Here is an 11,292-nt window from a genome sequence, read left to right on the forward strand (position 1 = left end):
AGGGAAAAAAAGAAAATCCTTCTCCTGCTAAATACTGGGTATAATGTTTCCTCCAAAGCCCCGTGCAACAGCACATTTGCCCCTAAACACCGTGAGCGTGTAAAAACCTGACAGAACATTAAATTATAGCCTGACTTCTGTTCCACACATGTGGACAGTGGCGGAAAGTACTCACGTACTGCACTTATAAGTACGGCTGTGAGGTACTTTTACTTTACTTGAGTATTTCCATTCTTTTTTTCATACTCCACTGCATCTCAGAGCCAGGAAAAAATATATACTTTTCACTTCACTACAATTATTTGACAGCTTTAGTTTCTAGTTACTTTGCAGTTTTAGATTATTTATTAAAAACATATACATTAACCACTTAAGCCCTACTTTATACATGGGTTAAAGTTAGGGTAGCCGGTCTAAAAGCTTGTAGATCGGCAAGTTGGGTACTCTGTGTGTACCTTTTATTTGGAACTGTACAGTAAGTCTATTTTGATACCAATTACATATGTTCTTTTACTGAAGTAAACATTTTAATACAGGCCTATTCCTTGGATTAGAGTATTTTCATAGTGTGGGATTGCTACTTTTACTTAAGTAAAAAAATGTATATGAGTATTAAAGAGAAGCCTTATATAATTTGGCTATTTGGCACACAACGTGCCGCGATGCGACGTGTTGTGAGCTTGTAGATCTGCTAGTTTCAAAGATGTGTATACATCTGAAAATGGGACATTCTGCACAATGAGTAGCCTACTTTCACTTTTGGTACTTTAAGTATATGTTGATGCCAAGACCTTTGTAATTTGCTCAAGTTAATTTTGAATAGAGGACTTTATATGTAGAGTATTTCTACAGTACATTGTGGTATTGATACTTTTACTCAAGTAACAACTGTAAGTACTTCTTTCATCACTGCACAGATGTGGAGAGCGTGCTGCAGACTGCGCCCTTCTTTCTCTTTTTTTCTCCACTGTTTGCTTTTCAACATCCTCCTAGTCAAATACTGAGGCTAAAGAGATGGAGGCAAACCTCACCTGACCTAGCTTCTGATTGGTCGAGCCGGGAAACGGAGCGGCGAGGGGATTGGATGGACGGCCAGAGGGCATCATGGGGGATTATACACAGGTGTGTGTTGTTGTGATCATGCGCCTGAGGTAAGAAGAAGAACCTGCTGGAGTTTGGGGGTTGTTTATTTGTGTGTGCGTGTGTGTGTGTGTGTGTGTGTGTGTGTGTGTGTGTGTGTGTGTGTGTGTGTGTGTGTGTGTGTGTGTGTGTGTGTGTGTGTGTGCGTGCGTGCGTGCGTGCGTGCGTGCGTGCGTGCGTGCGTGCGTGCGTGCGTGCGTGCGTGCGTGCGTGCGTGCGTGCGTGCGTGCGTGCGTTTGTGTTTGTGTGTGTGTGCGCCCGTACACATGCGCATGTGGGCGGGCACGCATGTGTGCCGCGCGTGCATGCGTATTTGTGAGTGAGTGCGTGCATGCATGCCTGCGTGCGCGCGTGTGTGTGTGTGTGTGCCTGTGCATGTGCGTGCGCACATATATGTGTGGCGTGCGTGTGTGTGTGTGTGTATCAATTGTGTGCACATGACAGTCTAGAACAGACTTAAATGAGCAATAATCTGCTCGCATCCCTCCAGATGTCCCAGTGAATTTCCTGTGGCTTAAGGCACCAGCCGAGTTGCTTTGAAAGTTTTGATAACTTCTAGCAAATGTGATTGAACCTCTCTCTGCCTGTTCAGGAATGTAGCGCCGTGCGCACACACACACACACACACCGTGCGTTTCCTATTAGGAACCTCAAAGAGAAGGGGACGACACGCGTTTAGCTCCTGTATAAAACCAGAAGGCCCTACGGCTTCTTCCTTGTTATTATTTCTTTGTTTTTTCGGGACGTTGCGTGTTTTTTAGAAAGATGTCTGGGTTTTACACACACGTTTGGGGGATAAACAAAAACAAAAAAATGTCTTCCTACCCTACCGTGTTTCATTTGAGCAAAAGACACGTTTCCCCTCAGAAAGTAAACCTATGGAGAAAAAAGAATTAAACCATTACGTGCCGGCCAGATAGATGTCATTACCAACAGAAGATTATAGATGAGAACGTTCCGAAGTGCATAACTGTTCTTTAGTTATCGGCAGTTGAATATAGCTTGTTTGCTACTCTGACAACAAGGCCCTCGACACCATGACTCAGACATATTCGGTCGGATGGGATCGCCAGTGCGACGTAGGTGTGAGCCTCTAGTAGTTTATAAAACCCCACTTATACAGTTTCACTTGTAAAATATCAGATCTACAAGCTTTTGTGTGACACTCTTGTATCTTCATCATACAGGGCATTCATTTACAACAACAAAAAAACATGAACATTTGAAACACAGAGATATGAGGTTTCCGCCCGACAGCGACGATATATAAATAAAATATAATGTGTCATTTGTGTCCCAGGGAAAGGTATAACAAGAGGAATGTCTCTGTAAAGGACATGTGTAGGCAACACTCCACACAATGGAAGCCTAACCCTGTTAACCCGTTAAAACTGGCAGGAACGCATCTGTGTAACCACTTTAACCTTAATTTATTCACAAGGGAATATTTTCAACTCAAATCTTTGCTTCTGGAGGGGTCCCTGGAACAATATATTTTGAGATGGGGGTCCATGGCAAAATACATATCATTTTGGGGGGTCCTTGACATGAAAAAGTTTGAGAACCGCTGATTATAGCAACATATGTTTTTTTCAAAAAAACTGGATTTAGAAGACATTTGTAGAATCCCCAAGAAGCAAAGACTTGAGTTACAAATGTTCGCTTTAAAAATATATATATTCAAAGTTTGCACAAATGTTCATGATTTTAAAAAAAATTGCAGATCTACAAGCTCTTGTATATCTGCTATTTTTGAATAGCCAAAGTATAAGATAATGGTTAAAGTGGTTAAAAATCTAAAATGACAGATGTTTTCCCGGTCTTAATGGGTTAAAGCAGGAGACTGCATGTGGGATATAATGACAAACGTTATTTGTGCATTTCACCATCTTGGTATCTCTGCCTTTTTGCCAGGGAAGATGGTAGGGGGGAAATATATATATATATTTTTTTTTGTCGTTGCCATGGTTACTTGCGTGTGAATGTGAGTCTCTGCTCCTGGAGGAGATCAGTGAACCCACACGTGTCAGCCAGCATTAACCTGTTCAACCCCGCGCGCGCATACACACACACACACACACACACACACACACACACACACACACACACACACACACACACACACACACACACACACACACACACACACACACACACACACACACACACACACACACACACACACACACACGCACGCACAGCACCACTAGGCAGACACATATTAACCTCCTCAACCCCAACACATACACATGTACTATAGATCATATACATATAAACACACACGCGTAGCACTGTCAATACCAGCGCTCAATCGCGAGCGGAACTTAACATTGACTAAATTCATATACTCTCTCGAGTGAACAGTGTTACAGCCTGAAAAGAAAGAGCCATAAGCGCATGTTGTTTGGCATAAACTACAAAATGTCTCTTAAAATCGACTATGGGATTGTTACTTTTTAAAATCCTGAGTGAGCAGATAGGGTCTGGCAACACGAGGCTGTTCTCCAGCCAAGCTGCAATTATCAGTTCCACAAAAGAAGTTAGCCGTATGACACTCTGTTCCGAGTAAAAAACTGACCTGAGTTGCAATTGTACTTTTTTTCCGTCCATGCCAAATGTCTACGCCAAATATAGCTGATCTACAAGCTCACAACGCGTCACGTTTTGTGGGCGAACAAACGTTCCCCCCCCCAGAGTAAGGATGTTGGGGTTCAAGTGTTTTTTAATGGATCCCTTGGCCCCAAACCTTAACCTCACTGGGAAAGGTTCTGCCAGATGCTGACTGTCACAAAGTGGGAGTGTGAATGGGCACAAAGTCAGTAAAAACTGTGAAAGGGCAAAAAAAAAAAGAGGAATGGAACAGAAGGCAAGCTTGCAGAAAAAAATCATAGAGGTTTTAATTTGATCCAGGCCAGGACAAACGAAAATTGCAAGAAGAAAAGAAAAATCACAACTGAAGACAATGAAACTCAAAAATCAAACTTTGATGAACTCATTGACTGCCATTGACGAGTATACTCCGAACTCCGTCATTTGGCGCAAAGCTCACACCGCCATTGACGAGTCACTCGTCATGTGGTGTTTTCAGTGGTTTACACTAGAGGGCGCTGTTCCGCAGCCTGTGAATCATGATGATGATGAAGAGCAAAGCCAAAGATCAAGTGATCACAACACAATTAAGCTGGTTTTGTTTAGATTTATAGGATTTATAATAATCCATTTTTCTCTGCTTTCTGGTGCTTTTTGGCGAAAACAAGCTACATTCAACTGACAATAACTATGGAATGGATTATTGCGGCGGCACAAATCTTTCTCTCAGATTCTCCAAGACCCCCCTACGTCTTTTAAAGCGATCGGCGGGTGGCTCGCTGTGAAGAAAAATATTCTATGATTTTTCTATGAGGTTAGTGAAAACGCTCGGAATTGCTGGCAAGGGCAGCTATAGATGATGTTTTAACTCTGGCAGCTAACAGAGAGGCAAAGTTTCAAACATGGCAGCCTGCACTCTCAAACTGAGCCGTTTCCTTTATAGACTCCACCCTGCCATTTCTAATAAACCAACCACAGTATTCTAACCATCCACCCCAGATGTTCTCCGTCTTCTAATCAATCAGGATTAACAGGCACCCCTCAATCAGATCTCCAGGCATCATTCACACAAACTAGGCTTCAACAGGCATAGCAGATCTGCAAGCTCAAGACACTTGGTACCGTGCCATGAGCTTGTATATCGGCTATTTTTCAATAGCCAAAGACATCTAAAATGACGCGTTGAATGGATTAAAGAGATTGCAGTCACAACAGAATGTGCCCCTCCTGTGTGACTGGGATTCTACAAATTACATAACATTTCGATATGAATATGTGCTTTTCATATGGGAGAAATGAGTCTACAAGAGGTTTGCTCTGTGACACTGACAATATAATGCAGTAGTCTATCTTCTGTTTACATTTCATCTCTGTGAGGTGGCTTGTCCAGAACAGTTCCTTTTTTTAAATGATTATTTCAAAAGTGATTTAAAATTGTAGCCGATCTACAGGCCGTTGTGAGCTTGCAAGATCTGCTATTTTCACTACTTATGTGCGACACTCTTGTATGATGAAGTAGGGCATTCATTTACTACAAAACATGTTTCTGCCTGACAGCAACGATATATTTACTGTCCTTTTTTTAATCTTTATAGTATATCTATTTTCTTTGGGAAGGTCGGGGCTGTGTAGATAGAGGTCATAGGTGTGCTCGTATACAGAGCCAGCGTCCTTCACAAAGTGGCTCTGTAGCTGAAAGCTGGATGACCATGGCACTAATACAATTTGATTCCAGCTCAGGCTATGTATTATGTTTTATGTTATGTTACTTTAAGTAATTTGTATTATGATAGGTAGGTTCCGACCTTGTAGATCTGCTATGTTTTGCTATGTTTTTTAACTTGAATTCTGAAAAGAACAGCTTTTGGACATAAGAGGCTTCCATCCGACAGAGATGATACTTTTATTGTCCTTATAGGGTGTTATTTTGTATTAGTTGTATCTTTATCAGTTTTCTTTGGGAAGGTCAGAGTTGTTGAGAGGTCATAGGTGTGCATACAGTATACAGTACTGCCTTCACAAGTGATTCTGTAGCTGAAAGCTGTAAGACCATATACCAAATAATAATATAAAAAGCAAGTAAGTAAGCTGTCCTTAAATTGTATTATTGCACTAATACAATTTAATGACAGCTATGCATTCTAAAGAAAAATCTATTTTTATGTTATTAGTTTTGTTTATGTTATTATTTTGTATATTAGTGCACTAATACAATTTAGCCACTTAAACTCCAGCTATTGTGGGGAAAGCTTTAGCTGAGAATAGCAGATCGACAAGCTCACAATGCGACGCAACGCGTCGCATTGTGAGCTTGTCGATCGGCGGTTTTGTCGATCGGCGGTTTTCATCATCGACAAAAGAAAACAGGAGAGACACTAGTATTGAGCTCTGAGGGACTCCGGTTACGCAAACCTGTTTTTACGCTATCATTTTGTTTATGTTACTATTTTGTTTATTAGCGCACCAATACAATTTAATGACAGCTCAGGCTATTATGTAGTCTTAAAAATATCTGGTTTTATGTTGCTCACATATAAAATCAAGCCCCCCCCCCCCCCCGACACACCCCTAATTAATCCATAAAGTGTGTGCACCTGTTGAAGTGTAGCAGTCTTACATGCATAACGCAGGTGGCCTTTGTGTCTCTAATGGTTAATGTTTAACTAGCATCATATGGATGCAAGGAGAGAGAGAAAGGCAATTTCTTGAAATCATCCATTTTCCAAGATTACCGTTATTATTTGGACTTTCTTTATCCTACTTGGCCAGAGAGCAAAAATCTCCACTTTGTGTAATAATACAAGATGGTTTATTATCCTTGCAAAAAGGCAATGAAAAAAAGAAAAGAGAAATGGCTCATAACCACTGGTGGAAGAATTATTCACATTTTTTACTGACAGTAAGTAGAAGTATCAATGCCACAATGTAGAAATACGCTTTTACAAGTAAAAACTTGGTATTCAGAATTTACTTGAGTAAAAGTACAAAAGTATTGGCATCAAAATGTACTTAGAGTACCAAAAGTAAAAGTAGTCATTATGCAGGGTGTCCCATTTCACACGTTTTCAAACTGCATACAAATCTTTTGAAAAAAGCAGATCTACAAGCGACGTGTTGTGAGCTTGCAGATCCGCTACTTTCAATATATAGCCGAACGATAGGGCTGAAGTGGTTAATGTATTGTAATAGTAATCACAATCTACAAATAGTACTGGAGTAGAAGTAAACGTATTGAACATTGGAATTACTTCAGTGAAGTAAAAAACAAAGCTGCACTATGTAACTTTCCTCTTCTACTCCGGATTTGAACCTGCTTTCCTGCGCAAATGCTGAAATTTGTACCATTAAGCTAATAGAGCCTGCCTGCTTGCTCAGGGGATACATCTAATCTTGACCATCGGGTCAACATTCGTGTCAGATCCTGTGTCTAGGTGAGACTTGACCTTTGACACGATCTAAATGTCTCAATAGAAGAGCAGGGAGACAAAATACTACCACCCCAATTGTATAAGTTATATTGTATTAACATACAGGACAAAATTACGTTTTATCCAATTAAAAAAATGACATAATAGGCTTTAAGTACAGTACTCGAGTACATGTACTTAGTTACTTTCCACCACACTGCCCATAACACTCCAAATCTTCTGAAATTCGAACTGAGAGAACCAACCCCAATTTTCTAGAACTCCTAATAGCCCCCGTACGCCCTCCCCCCCCCCCTCATTTCTCTTCACAAAGATGCCAAGGTTGTGTCCATGCGGCCCCTAACCGACACCCTGGGTTAGCTGTCAAGCATTATGTTCTCAAGTGTTTCTGCTTCTATTCTACGCCAAGCCGCTGGAGGCCTCCGCCTCCGCGTTCGCACACAACCTAACCCATTCAAACCGGGAACGCATCCGTGTCATTTTAGAATTTTATAGCTACAGTATAACCATTATTTTATACTTTTGGCTATTCAAAAAATATCAGATATACAAGCTTGTAGATCTTCTCGTGAAAATATGTGCAAATCTTTGAATAGATATATTTTTTTTTAAACAACATTTGTAACTCAAATCTGTGCTTCTGGGGGGTCCCTGGAACAGCATATTTTAGATGGGGTCAGCGGCCAAATACATATTTTGTGTATGATGGTTTTACCCATCAAAATATGTCGTCCCCCCGCCCAGAAGCAAAGATTTGAGTTAAAAATGTTGTTTCCAAAAATATACATGTTTTCAAAGATTTGCACAAATGTTCAAGATTTTTTCAAAAATAGCAGATCTACAAGCTCATAGCGCGGCACACGGTGCCGCGCTATGAGCTTGTAGATCTGCTATTTTTGAATAGCCAAAAGTATAAAATAACGCTTATAGCTAAAAGAAAAATCTAAAATTACACAGTATGCGTTCCCGGATTGAATGGGCTAAAGGACCCGTTCAGCAAGTCATATCACTCCTTGTCCATCTACAGGCCCCCCCAAAAAAAGTCAAATTAAAAAGGTATGCCAGAACAGAAAGCCGTATCTGCAATTCAGAACACATTTTTCTATCAGACAGGAGGATATATTGCCGACTAAGTATTGTCAGATGTTGGCAAATTCCACATATTTTTCATATCCGGCCCCCTTTAGAAAAACTTGGGGGCCGGCTTCAGGACTCACAGAGACACATCATCGACGAAAAGACTCTGTTTGACCTTATAGGAGCACACTAAGGCTAGATATGAACCAAAATATCCATTTTAGGTTCCTGCAAAAAAAAAAAAACGACTTCCTTCTGATATAAATGCCATATCACCGGCCATAAATCATTTAGGAATACATTTGGAAATCATTTGAGAAACGCTTATATTCATTTATTTATTAATTTTATATATTTTTTTGGGCAGGGGGGGCGAGGAGGGGGTGTTCATCAATAAACGTGTGGCTCTCCCCGTTGCAAAGTTGTATTTATATATTCATGCATTCAATAGATTCAGTTATTCATATATTCACTCATTCACAGGGGCCTAGTCAGTGGCTATGCGTCAGGCCCCGGTATGTGTGTGTGTGTGTCGTGTGTGTGTGTGCGTGCATGTGTGTGTGTGACCTGCGGCAGGGCCCTGCTCTGCTGCAGGGTAGCGCGGTTCCCCAGGGGGCTCTCATCTTTTACTGAGCCCTGACAGAAGATGGAGGCAGGGAGAGAGGTCCGCTGCATTAAAAAGCCTTTACCTAGCCCTGATTTATCACCCCCCGCCTCTCACACACAGTCACACACACACACACACACACACACACACACACCCTAACAGAAAAAAAACCCGCCCGCCAGCCATCCCCACGCCATCTCACCACGGCTCTACTCTACACTCTATCAAGCGCACAGACACATAAATGCACTTTCGCATGCACACACACACACACACACACACACACACACACACACACACACACACACACACACAGACAGACACATTCGCACGCCATCAAGCATACACACGCGCGCACCAGTCGTAAGATGGCCGCCCTCAGAGAAAGCTATAGCGAGGGGAGCGGGGCGCCGCAGTGCAGCGCAGTGGTAATTTTGCATTTTAATGGTTCCTTCTCTCTAGCTCGGCGCACAGCGGTCCCCCACCGTCCCGTCCCGTGTCCCCCCCCTATACACCCACCCCAACCCCCCTCCGGGTTGGTAATTCTGGTGAGTTGCAGGCAGGCAGGCAGCGAAGCCAGCGGCCACCTCGCCACGGGGAGACAGAGAGACACAATTACAGGACAGCACTTCCTGGGCACGTCACACACTGCAAACGGCTGCGTTTGAATGTGACAGACCATGGAGGAGAGAGAGAGAGGGAGGAGGGCGGGAGGCAAAGAGAGTGTGTGGACTAGTATTGCTATATACTTGTGAGGGGGCCGAGTACGTGTCCCCGCAAGTATATAGAATAATTTTGAGATAATAGACATTTTGTGAGGACACGTTTTTTTTCCTCGCAAGAGAACTGGTTGTTTTTTTCTGGTTTAAAAAAATATATACTGTATGTGGGGATATGGGCCTACAATTAGGAAAAGATTCAGTTTGGGGTTGAGGTTAGGATTAGGCATCCCAAGGTTAGGTTTAGGGGTTCGGGGTGGAGTTATGCCTGATTTATTAGGTGTCTTACACCGAAAATAACCGATCTACAAGTTCACAACTTAGAAGCTATTTTTGGCTTTATGGTTAGGGTTAAAATGGCAACAGAAAAAAAGAATCACAGTCCTAAAATATTAAAGTCCTCATAAGTACAGTATAGTAATACAACGTGTGTGTGTGTGTGTGTGTGTGTGTGTGTGTGTGTGTGTGTGTGTGTGTGTGTGTGTGTGTGTGTGTGTGTGTGTGTGTGTGTGTGTGTGTGTGTGTGTGTGTGTGTGTGTCACACTATGCCACACCAAACAGAGTGGACTCCATCAGCGGAGGAGCACAACCTCCTGTGGACTCACCCACACATGGTGCATGTAGCAAACACATTATCATCGCTGTCGGGTGGAAACCCTGTATGTCCCAAACCATTACGTTTCAGCAAATGGAAACAAATAACCAATGCATACAATGTAGTTACTATTTGTCTCAAAGCTCTTGTTAAAAACCCCACAGACACACTCAACCACTTTCAAAATTATTTAAACATATAGTGAAAATAGCTAATCTACAAGGCAAGCTTGCAACGTGATGTGTTGTGTGAGCTTATAGATCAGCTCTTTACGCAATACTTTTGCGTGCCACTCTTGTACGGCGAAGTAGGGTATTCATTTACAAAAAAACATAAAAAGTTGAAATATGGAGATACAAGTTTATAGTGCCCGACAGCCATGATATGTAAAGAGCTGCCTCCCCCTCCACCCACACACACTCGCATATTGCTTCCCAAATAGCTGTACACACACGCACACGCACACACACACACACACACACACACACACACACACACACACACACACACACACACACACACACACACACACACACACACACACACACACACACACACCTTAGCTGCACATATTGGAACATACATACTACCTGCAGTGTGTGCAAAAACACACAAATGCTGGCAAACAACATGCACAAACTTTAACCACTTAAACCCCATTATGGGTATAACCGGAGTCCCACAGGGCTCAATACTAGTGTCTTTTCTGTTTTCGATGCGTCGCGTTGTGAGCTTGTCGATCTGCTATTTTCAGCGAAAGCTTTCGCCACAATACCGATGCTCGGGTGGTTGAATTCCTTGGAGGATATTTTTGGGACCGTGAAAGAATACGGTACATGTTTACAATTTGCTACAAATGTTTATGTCAAAAAGGTTTGCTGTTTTATTGTACACTGTGTATTGTATTGATTTAATTTGATGCATAAGATCAAGGACATTTTTAGTCGCTACACAGATGAAACTTTATGGTCAGTCGTTTGCGAGTGCAATGGACGGTTCTCAACCTGTGGGTCGGGGCCCACTGGTGGGCCGTGAGGATATTGCAAGTGTGGGCCTCCGAATAATTGAGCAAAACACTGAGATTTTATTGAGAATATAGAGAGAATGCTTTGGAGGTATTCGAGTGGGGCCCTGATC

This window comes from Gymnoscopelus microlampas (assembly GCF_963454915.1).
Source record: "Gymnoscopelus microlampas genome assembly, chromosome: 22".
NCBI classification, from domain to species: domain Eukaryota; kingdom Metazoa; phylum Chordata; class Actinopteri; order Myctophiformes; family Myctophidae; genus Gymnoscopelus; species Gymnoscopelus microlampas.